Source organism: Pongo pygmaeus, chromosome 8 (assembly GCF_028885625.2).
Source record: "Pongo pygmaeus isolate AG05252 chromosome 8, NHGRI_mPonPyg2-v2.0_pri, whole genome shotgun sequence".
Taxonomy (NCBI): domain Eukaryota; kingdom Metazoa; phylum Chordata; class Mammalia; order Primates; family Hominidae; genus Pongo; species Pongo pygmaeus.
Window position 1 is genome coordinate 17,334,350 of NC_072381.2, and position 8,534 is coordinate 17,342,883.

At 36.8% G+C, this 8,534-nt stretch overlaps 1 protein-coding gene across 4 annotated transcripts in view; it reads right to left on the reverse strand.

The window, feature by feature from the left end:
- The window catches only part of TRDMT1 (tRNA aspartic acid methyltransferase 1), a 73,055-nt gene extending 64,645 nt beyond the window's left edge, over positions 1-8,410 (reverse strand). For 3 of the 4 annotated variants that reach the window (XM_054503533.2, XM_054503530.2, XM_063670436.1), the window contains exons 1-3: positions 7,778-8,410; positions 6,114-6,231; positions 3,586-3,707 (exon numbers count right to left, since the gene is read on the reverse strand). The gene's annotated coding sequence lies outside the window, so the exon portion shown is untranslated. The remainder of the gene's footprint in view (positions 1-3,585; positions 3,708-6,113; positions 6,232-7,777) is intronic. The other variant, XM_063670435.1, reaches the window with a different exon arrangement.
- Between the last annotated feature and the right edge of the window lie 124 nt (positions 8,411-8,534).

The following is an 8,534-nucleotide window of genomic DNA, read 5'->3' on the forward strand; positions in this document are numbered from 1 at the left end:
GACTATTTGATACACTGTTTTTTAAACTATTTTTAGAGATAAAGCCTTTTGTTCAAACAAAATCTCCTCTGGAATGGGGAGCAAAGATAGAGAGGTAGAGCAACAGCTACACTGTAACTTTCTATAAAAGATAACTAAGTAGACTCAGTTGGTCCCGCCTGCTGCCCCTCTACACCCAGAAGCAAGGCTAGGGGTCTAAACCAAAGCAATCCTAGGAGCCACAATATGTCACTTCCTGAGAACAGGCTGACCTGAGGACTGAGGGCAACTTCAGAGATCCATGAAGCAAACTTGATCTGATATGGCAATGCATGTTATAAAAGCCAGACAAAAATGTTAACATAGCTGCACAAAATAGACTATCTCACAAACTAACGTTTAACATTTACAACAGATCCCCTGCGCAATCACTCCTGCAAAGACAGCTTGATACAGTACAAAGAGTATGGTCCTTAGAACTAGATGGATTACCATGGATCCTGCCTCAAATACTCACTTTCTTCACATATTAAACGGGTAATATTTGATAACAAGGTAATATCTGATAACAAGGTAACTGTGTGTATATATATATCATGTGTATATAATATAATTGTACATGTATCAATTATATATGTGTACATATCAATATATACATATATCATTTATATGTGTACATATCTATATATAAAATGTGTGTATATAGACAATGTATATATGTACATTTCAATATAAACACAATGTATATAAGTGTGTATATATGTATTATATCAGTATATACATATGTACACACACACACTGATAGATATATATATCAATAATGTGCCTAGAACAATAAATACTGGTTTCCTTTCACTTTCTGAACAACTTTGTCATAATATATAACCCATTTCTTCTAACAATAGAGAGAATTATTTTCCTAGTATGTTTTCATAAAGGGTATATTACCAAGAGATTAATTTGCATATTACCTAACAAGATGTCTTTCCTTATTGTTTTCTATTATAGCCTTCAATCTTTTCAGGTGGAAAAACACAATCCATGTTGAGAATATAGGAGACAGAATTTAGTACCTTGGAGAGCTATTAGTACTTTGCTTCTTTTCTCATGTAATTTATCTGAACATTTAGAACTGCTCAAGGTAACCAAAGAACACAAATCAAACCTACTCACACCAGGAAAGGGAAAACACACATACACATATACACATACACAGGCACACACCCCTTCATAGTCTTTTTTCTGCATTGCTACATCATCAGAACTGATAAACTAAAACCCAGAGAAAATTCAAAGACAAAGACTTTTAATTTTACCCTACTTACGTACTAGTTTAGGTAGACAACAGTATCACTTAGAATTGTTCTCATATGATCCAATAATGACAAATATAACTAAAATGTAGTAACACTTTCATAGTACTGCCATGACTGTATCTATTCACTCTATAAGAAAAAAACTTCATGTTATTTAAAATTATTAAAACGTTTCTTATCAGTTTCGAAGTCACTTATGTGAGCATATTACAACATACAAGCACATTTCATATTTCAAACTTTCTCCTCTAGCCTCATGTTCTAGAGGCTATCAATCTTTACTTTAGAGAGTTAAACTTATTCCTGCAGATCAAGACTAAAATGTTTTATTTCCATTTAAGGTAATTACTGCTAAGTTAAAATATATAAATCCTCCAATGGGATTGGTACTATGTTTAGTCACTCAGAGAATACTGGCTGATGAAAATAGACCACATTCCAAAAGACAGAAAAAGTATGTTTGACTAACAGAAAAATATCAATAATAACACAATAATGACTTGAATGTTTCAAATAACTTTATAAATGTTTAAAATGCTTATGAGACCTATTTATGAGACCTAACGCATTTGAGACCTATCAGCTTTTCTTTTTTAATATTCACTTTTTTACAAATAAAAAGTAGAAAACTTCACGTCGTTTGCTCAAAGTCACAAAAGTTAACATTGTTCAGGTTAACAGATTTATTTACAAATCACACAAACATATTTTTAAAAGAAGGGAATTTAGACGATAACTCTAGTTTTTTGAGGAAAAAATAGGCTGGAAGTCATCAAATAAAAATGAAAGGGAGTTAGTATATATTTTGAGGAAGAATTTCATATTAGGAGTTAGACAGGATTCTGGTTAGGAAAGAATGTCAGGAATCTGCATGTCTTTTTTTTTCCTTTCATTTTAGGACCAAATCCTAGAATAGAGTGAAAAAAGAACGCAACAAACAGCATTATTTATATATCTTTGTAGAGTTCACAGTTTTAAAATCAAAAAGCAGTTTTATCATGTTACTTGTTCCCTAGAGAGATGAGGCATTATTATTTGGAAAATAAATTTGTGATTATCACCTAAAGTGAAAGGGACTTAATAAACAAACACTGGAAAAGCCCAAAGTACTGAAAGCTCAATATAACTGCAAGAGTCTCTCTTCTGACCATTTTTTCTCTTTTTTGCTAATAGTAAAATATGCATGCAGTTGTGTGATCTCAGCTCACTGCAACCTCCACCTCCTGGATTCAAGTGATTCTCCTGCCTCAGCCTCCTGAGTAGCTGGGACTATAGGCATGCACCACTACACCTGGCTAATTTTTGTATTTTTGGTAGAGACGGGTTTCATCATGTTGGCCAGACTGGCCTTAAACTCGTGACCTCAACTGTTCTGCCTTTCTTGGCCTCCCAAAGTGCTGGGATTACAGGTGTGAGCCACCGTGCCTGACCATAGCTAACATTTTGAGGTTTCTCCCCCATAGTCTTTGAACTAATTGTGTTTTACCCAAATCAGAATCTTATTGCATATATGTTTTATACCTAGCTCTTTTTCACCTAATATGTTATCATTATCAGTTCTGTACTTCATTAAACACATCAAAGATATATACCCTTTTTAAATGCTGACTTTATTTTTCTGAATTTTAAAAATAATGCATGCTAATTTCCAGGGGTAAAACAAATTACAAAGGTATACAAAAAATAAAGGCACTTCCTTCTGTTAACCTTGATTCCATCCTCCCCTTAAAAAAAATTTTAAGTTTGTTGAATGTCTTTTAATAAAGATGTTCATCTCCAAAACTATGACAAGGCAGTCACAGACATTTTTGACATGAGTTCAGAGTTGTATGCATATGTTTATGTGGAGTTTTCATATTTAAAAATATTTATGCCTGAAGTGCAAAAAATAATAATTTAAAGAAAATACATAATACATTTTGTTTAATTTGTCTTAAGACTGATGTATTTTATATACACGGGAATCTGGAATCATCTCACAACTGAGAAAAGTTAGCAGTTAACTTCCTCTGAAAGTTACATTTTAAACACATTTTAGCTCCCAAAACAATATGTCAGGCCTCAGATAAGCACTCTTTCAAAATTCTGCCTATGAGGAAAAAACTAAATATGAACATTTCAAAAATAATTCACCTTTAAAGCTCTATTTTGTGATTAGACTGAGTACCATGAAAGTCATAATTACAACCCTTGCGTGTGTAAAGCATCTTCTCCTCAGCAGCCTCAGCTCCTACAGGATGATGCTCTGTAAAGTCAGGGCATCCACAAAGTGATTTATTCCCCCTTTTACCTTTAATATGGTGCTACAGACCACATTTTGGCCATTGCAGTGCAGTAGCTCATGTCTACAATCCCAGTGTTTTGGGAAGCCAGAACAGCAGGATCCCTTGAGGCCAGAAGTTAAACACCAGCCTTTAAACAAAACAAAACAAAACAAAACAAAACAATTTAATTAGCCAGGTGTGGGGGTGTGTGCCTGTAGTCCAAGGCACTCAGGAGGCTGAGGCAGGAGGATCACTTGAGCCAAGGAGTTTGAAGCTGCAGTGAGCCATCATTGTACCACTGCACTCCAGCCTGGGTGACTAGTGAGAACTGTCTCTCAAAAAGAAAAAGGAAAAAAAAGTGAGTATATTTTGCCTAAGATACCCAAACACTAGAAACATATTCCAAAGTGAAATATAGAAGTATAATGCAAATTTTTCAAAGGAAGGGGTGCAGAAATAGTTACGTAATTCTTACAACCATACACTTATGTTGAAGGTATAAAAGAGTTGAAGATTCCTGAAGACAAAGAGAAGGTCTTTGGAGAAAGTTATCAGCATGCTATAGAGGCTGTCTGCTTCTCACCTCAAGCCTGAGACAAGGAGATTCAGAGAACCACCCAGAGAGTTTAGAATGTAACCCTCTAACCTTTGAGTTTGGGGAGGCAAAGTAATTCCCTTGGATAGATCTGAGCCATACAAGACAGAAAGCTGTTTTAAGCCCTGTTCAAGGGGTCACTCACAAGAAAAAAAGGTGTCATGCAAAAAGGAACAAGGCGTATACCACTGAATGACTCCTAGGGGCTGTGGCAGCAGTCACAGAGAAGCAGGACACAAGGGCATGTCTGCATGTCAGGGAAGCTTTGAGAAAGAGAGAGAGAGAGACAGAGAGAGAGAGAGAGAGAGAAATCGAGAGAGAGAGAAAGAGATAGAGAGAGAGAAGAAAACCCCAAAGAAGCACCTGCTAGAAAAAGGGCCAGCTTTAAGCATATGCCAAACCTCGAGGTGTAAACACCAGATCACCAATAGCCCTTGTCAAGTAAGAGTTTTCTTATCTCCTGCACCTCTTTCCCTCTGTGAGCTCTAACCCTGCAGTGGCAAGAAACCTTAGCAAAATGAGGAAGGAGGAAGGGAGGCACCTAAGTAGGGAGAGTGAGACACCCAGGACTTCCCTTTCCTAAGGCACAGTCAAGCCACGGGTGGGAGGATATTAACTCTTGGGCAAGATTGAAATTTTGAAAGTTACATACATGTGAGCATTGTAAATTGCTATGATCACTTTTCTCCTTAGAAGTGATCAAAGAATGGTTTGGTTTTAATAAATGACTGGAAAAGTCACAGGAGCTGCACGAATTTTCATTTGTAAAATGATTGTTTAGCAACTGCTCTCTTGTCTTCTTATTCCTTCCTGCCTTGGTTTTTGGACACAGGTTCTTTCTTCTCCTGTTTATGCCATAGTTTTCAATAATACCATCACCAACCATCAACACTTATTGAGGATTTACTCTAGGCCAGACAATCGATAATGTATTTTATATACATTTCTCATTTCATGCACATGCAACTGTTATTATCACCTCCATTTTTTATGTCAAGAAAATGAGGCTCTTCCAAGGTAGCATAATTAGTAAGCATAGGAGCTGAAAAATTTAGCTTGGGTACTCTGACTCCGGAGCCCCACTTTTTTCCCTGAAAGAATGAATGAAATGTATTTTCTCAGTTCAAAGGATACAAAGTATCAAACTTGCCTTTTTTTTTTTTTTAAACAAACAGGGTCTTGCTCTGTCTTCCAGACTGGAGTGCAGTGGCATGATCATAGCCGATTGCTCACTGCAGCCTAGTCCTCCAGGGCTTAAATGATCCTCCCACCTCAGCCTCCTGAGTGGCTGGTACTACAGGCATGCAACACCATGCCCAGCTAATTTTTAAAAATTTTTCATAGAGATGGGTTTTTGCTATGTTGCCCAGGCTGGTCTTGAATTCCTGGGCTCAGGTGATCCTCCCACTTCAGCCTCTTGAAGTGCTAAAATTATAGGCATGAGCCACCAGACTTGCTTTCTTTAATAAAACAGAGCTCTCAAAAAAATGGATCTCCCCCATTTCATGAGAAAATTGAAACATTCCACTGAAGGAGAATTAACAGAAAAGTAAACATAGCTACTTTTTGTAATCAGAAAACTTGCTGATGTATACTCTTATTCCAAACCCCTGGATGATGTCATTATGTCAACAATCCTTTAGGATTCCTCACCCAGACATAAAATAACAGTCACAGCACTAGCATATCCAAAAATGGTACTGCTTTATTTTTTAAAAATATATTTCCTTTTTTTTTGGCAAATCAATCGAATCAATTTTATTCTCACAACAATCCTGTGAGTAAATATTATTAAAAATATATTTTTGGAGGAAACAGATGAAAAGCTTTAAAAAATGTGATTCACTTAAAATCATATAGTGAATACATGATAGAGTCAGCACTAAAAAGGCAGATATATCAAAGAGAGACTGAAATAAGCAACTCATTTTTTGTATCGACTTCGAAACACCTCTTTACCATCAGTGTTTGTATTAATAATTCTTGATCTTTATACTTCACATTTCTTGGTAATCCAAATGCTTCATAAATTCTCTTACACATCCTGAATCTCTTGCTTCATTCAGCGAGACAATTCCTGGTGAGCAGAAATGCAGATGGTTTTCAGATGTAGAAACTGGGACCTCCAGAGACAAACAAGTTGGGCATGGCAATGGGATACAATAATCTTATAGGATTTTACAAACCTGACTTGAAGTTTTGTCCTAATATGGAAAGGTATGCCTTTTCTCACTAGAGAGATTATTCTAGAATTTTAGAGCCATACCAATATATTTCACGGTAACCTAGTGATCTGGATTGCCCCTCTATGAGAAAGCAAAGATTCTGCAAGCAATTAGTCCTTCAAATCAAATTCCTGGCTTTACAAATTGCTTCTTTTTCGAATTCCAAAAGTTAACTAATTCTTTTCTATCTATTCTTCATTTCCTCATAAGTGAACACTCATCAATTTCCCCATTTTCCAACCCTATACTTTTGTTATTCTACGTGGCCACAGACAGGAACAATTCACTAGCACAGTGGTTCTCAGAATCACCTGGTAAGTCTTGTAAAAACACAAATTGCTGGGCCCCACATACTCCCAGTTTCACATTCAGTTGGTGTAAAGTGGGGCCTAACAGTTGGAATTTCTAACAAATTATCCAGTGATGCTGATGCTACAGGTCTGAGTAGCACATTTTGAAAATCACTTCACTAGTACGCCCCCGATGTGTTGTCTTGATGGATCCTTCCAAAAACCTGTTCAGATGCCAAGGCTCATGAATCGCACACATGGTACTCAATGCCTGGGCCTCACATAGAAGGCTTCTATATCGAGAACAGAAGAAATATTTGTCATGACTCATTGCCTTTTTCAAGCTGTTCCAGCTACAAAATTAAAGCCAGAAAAGGACTCGATTGAAAGCAAAATAAAAACAGCTCAAGTAACACTGTACAAGTTTTGAGATTTATGGCATGATTTCTGGAATTAGGACAAAAGGTATACTAGTGATTCAGGTAAGTCCTAGGCTGACCACACTGGAAGCTGGCATCTCCAAGGCTCCCAACAAACCCTGGAACCCAAGCCAAGTTGCTCCTGCACTACCCCAGAAGCCAGCTCAGGTCCTTGGCTTGTGGCTTGCTTTTTCTGTCAACAGTAAGTTCTTCCATATAGCTCTCCAAACACATTAGCATCCTATAACTCTTTTAATTAACTAATTTTTCTACAACTCTTCAGCTATTTTTAACACAGAAAAAAATGTCAGTTGTCAAGAAATAAATGCTGTTGGGCCATCAGCAGGTAGGCTGTAAATCTGAACTGAGAACCTAGCCAATGAATTTCCTTAGCATTTCTTCCTTTTGTAATGGCAACACTCAGTGGAGATTTTAATTCCATTTTTCATATATTTGGGGAAAAAAATAAGGCATTCTATGTCATAGCATAAAATTCTTCAGCATTCCATTTTAGTTATTAAATAATGACTAGTATTTGAAACAGCACTGTTACATTAAGTAAAAAATAATTGGCAAGAAATGTCAACTTAGACATTTAATAAGATATGTTAATAAGATAATATTTCTGCTTAGAAAATAAGGTGTTAGTTCTACCTTTAATGTATCAATATATTGTAGGAAATACTGACCTTTTCTTCTGATCACCACGAGTCCATTAAATTTCAAAATGTGGGACGGCCAATACATGATATACTACTAAGTAATAAATCTATGTCATCCAAAGGGAGCTTTGCTGTCTGAGTCCAAAAAAAGAAAACAGAAGCATAATGGTAAGGTTACTGAACATTCAGGTCTTGAAATAAGTCATTCTGTATGAGCATGAGTCACCAAAACTACTTCCTTAGTGATAAAAGTTGCCTAAGTAACATCAATGCCTCCCTATGCTAAGAAGGATATGGGCAGTGTGTTGGGTTTCAAACCCACTAGTCATAGTCATTTCCTTTACTTAATTGCTAACTGTCCTTCCTGGCTGTAGTTTGGGGCCTGTGTTTTAGGTAGTAACCCAGCAACTAGTTATTATGCTATATTTTATCAAGGAGAACAAAACAGTAAACTTTGCATTTCCATGGATTTCAGAGTAAAAGTCAATGTTATTTCACCAAGGCCCTCTGACTTAAGGGAATTATTGTGAAACTGTTCAACTAGGTCTCAATGTGGCCACATCATTATGCAAGACTCAAAGGCAAAATGATTTAACAGAGAAAAGAGGAGCAGATTGGGAGCCCTCTGCGAGGAAGGGAGGGGTGGTATTCATTTCTGTGTCCTTAGCACCTAGCAGGGAACCAGCTCACCTAAAGACTCAAAATGCAGGCCGCGCAGGCGCAGTGGCTCATGCCTGTAATCCCAGCACTTCGGGTAGGCCAAGGAGGGGTCACTTGAGCTCGG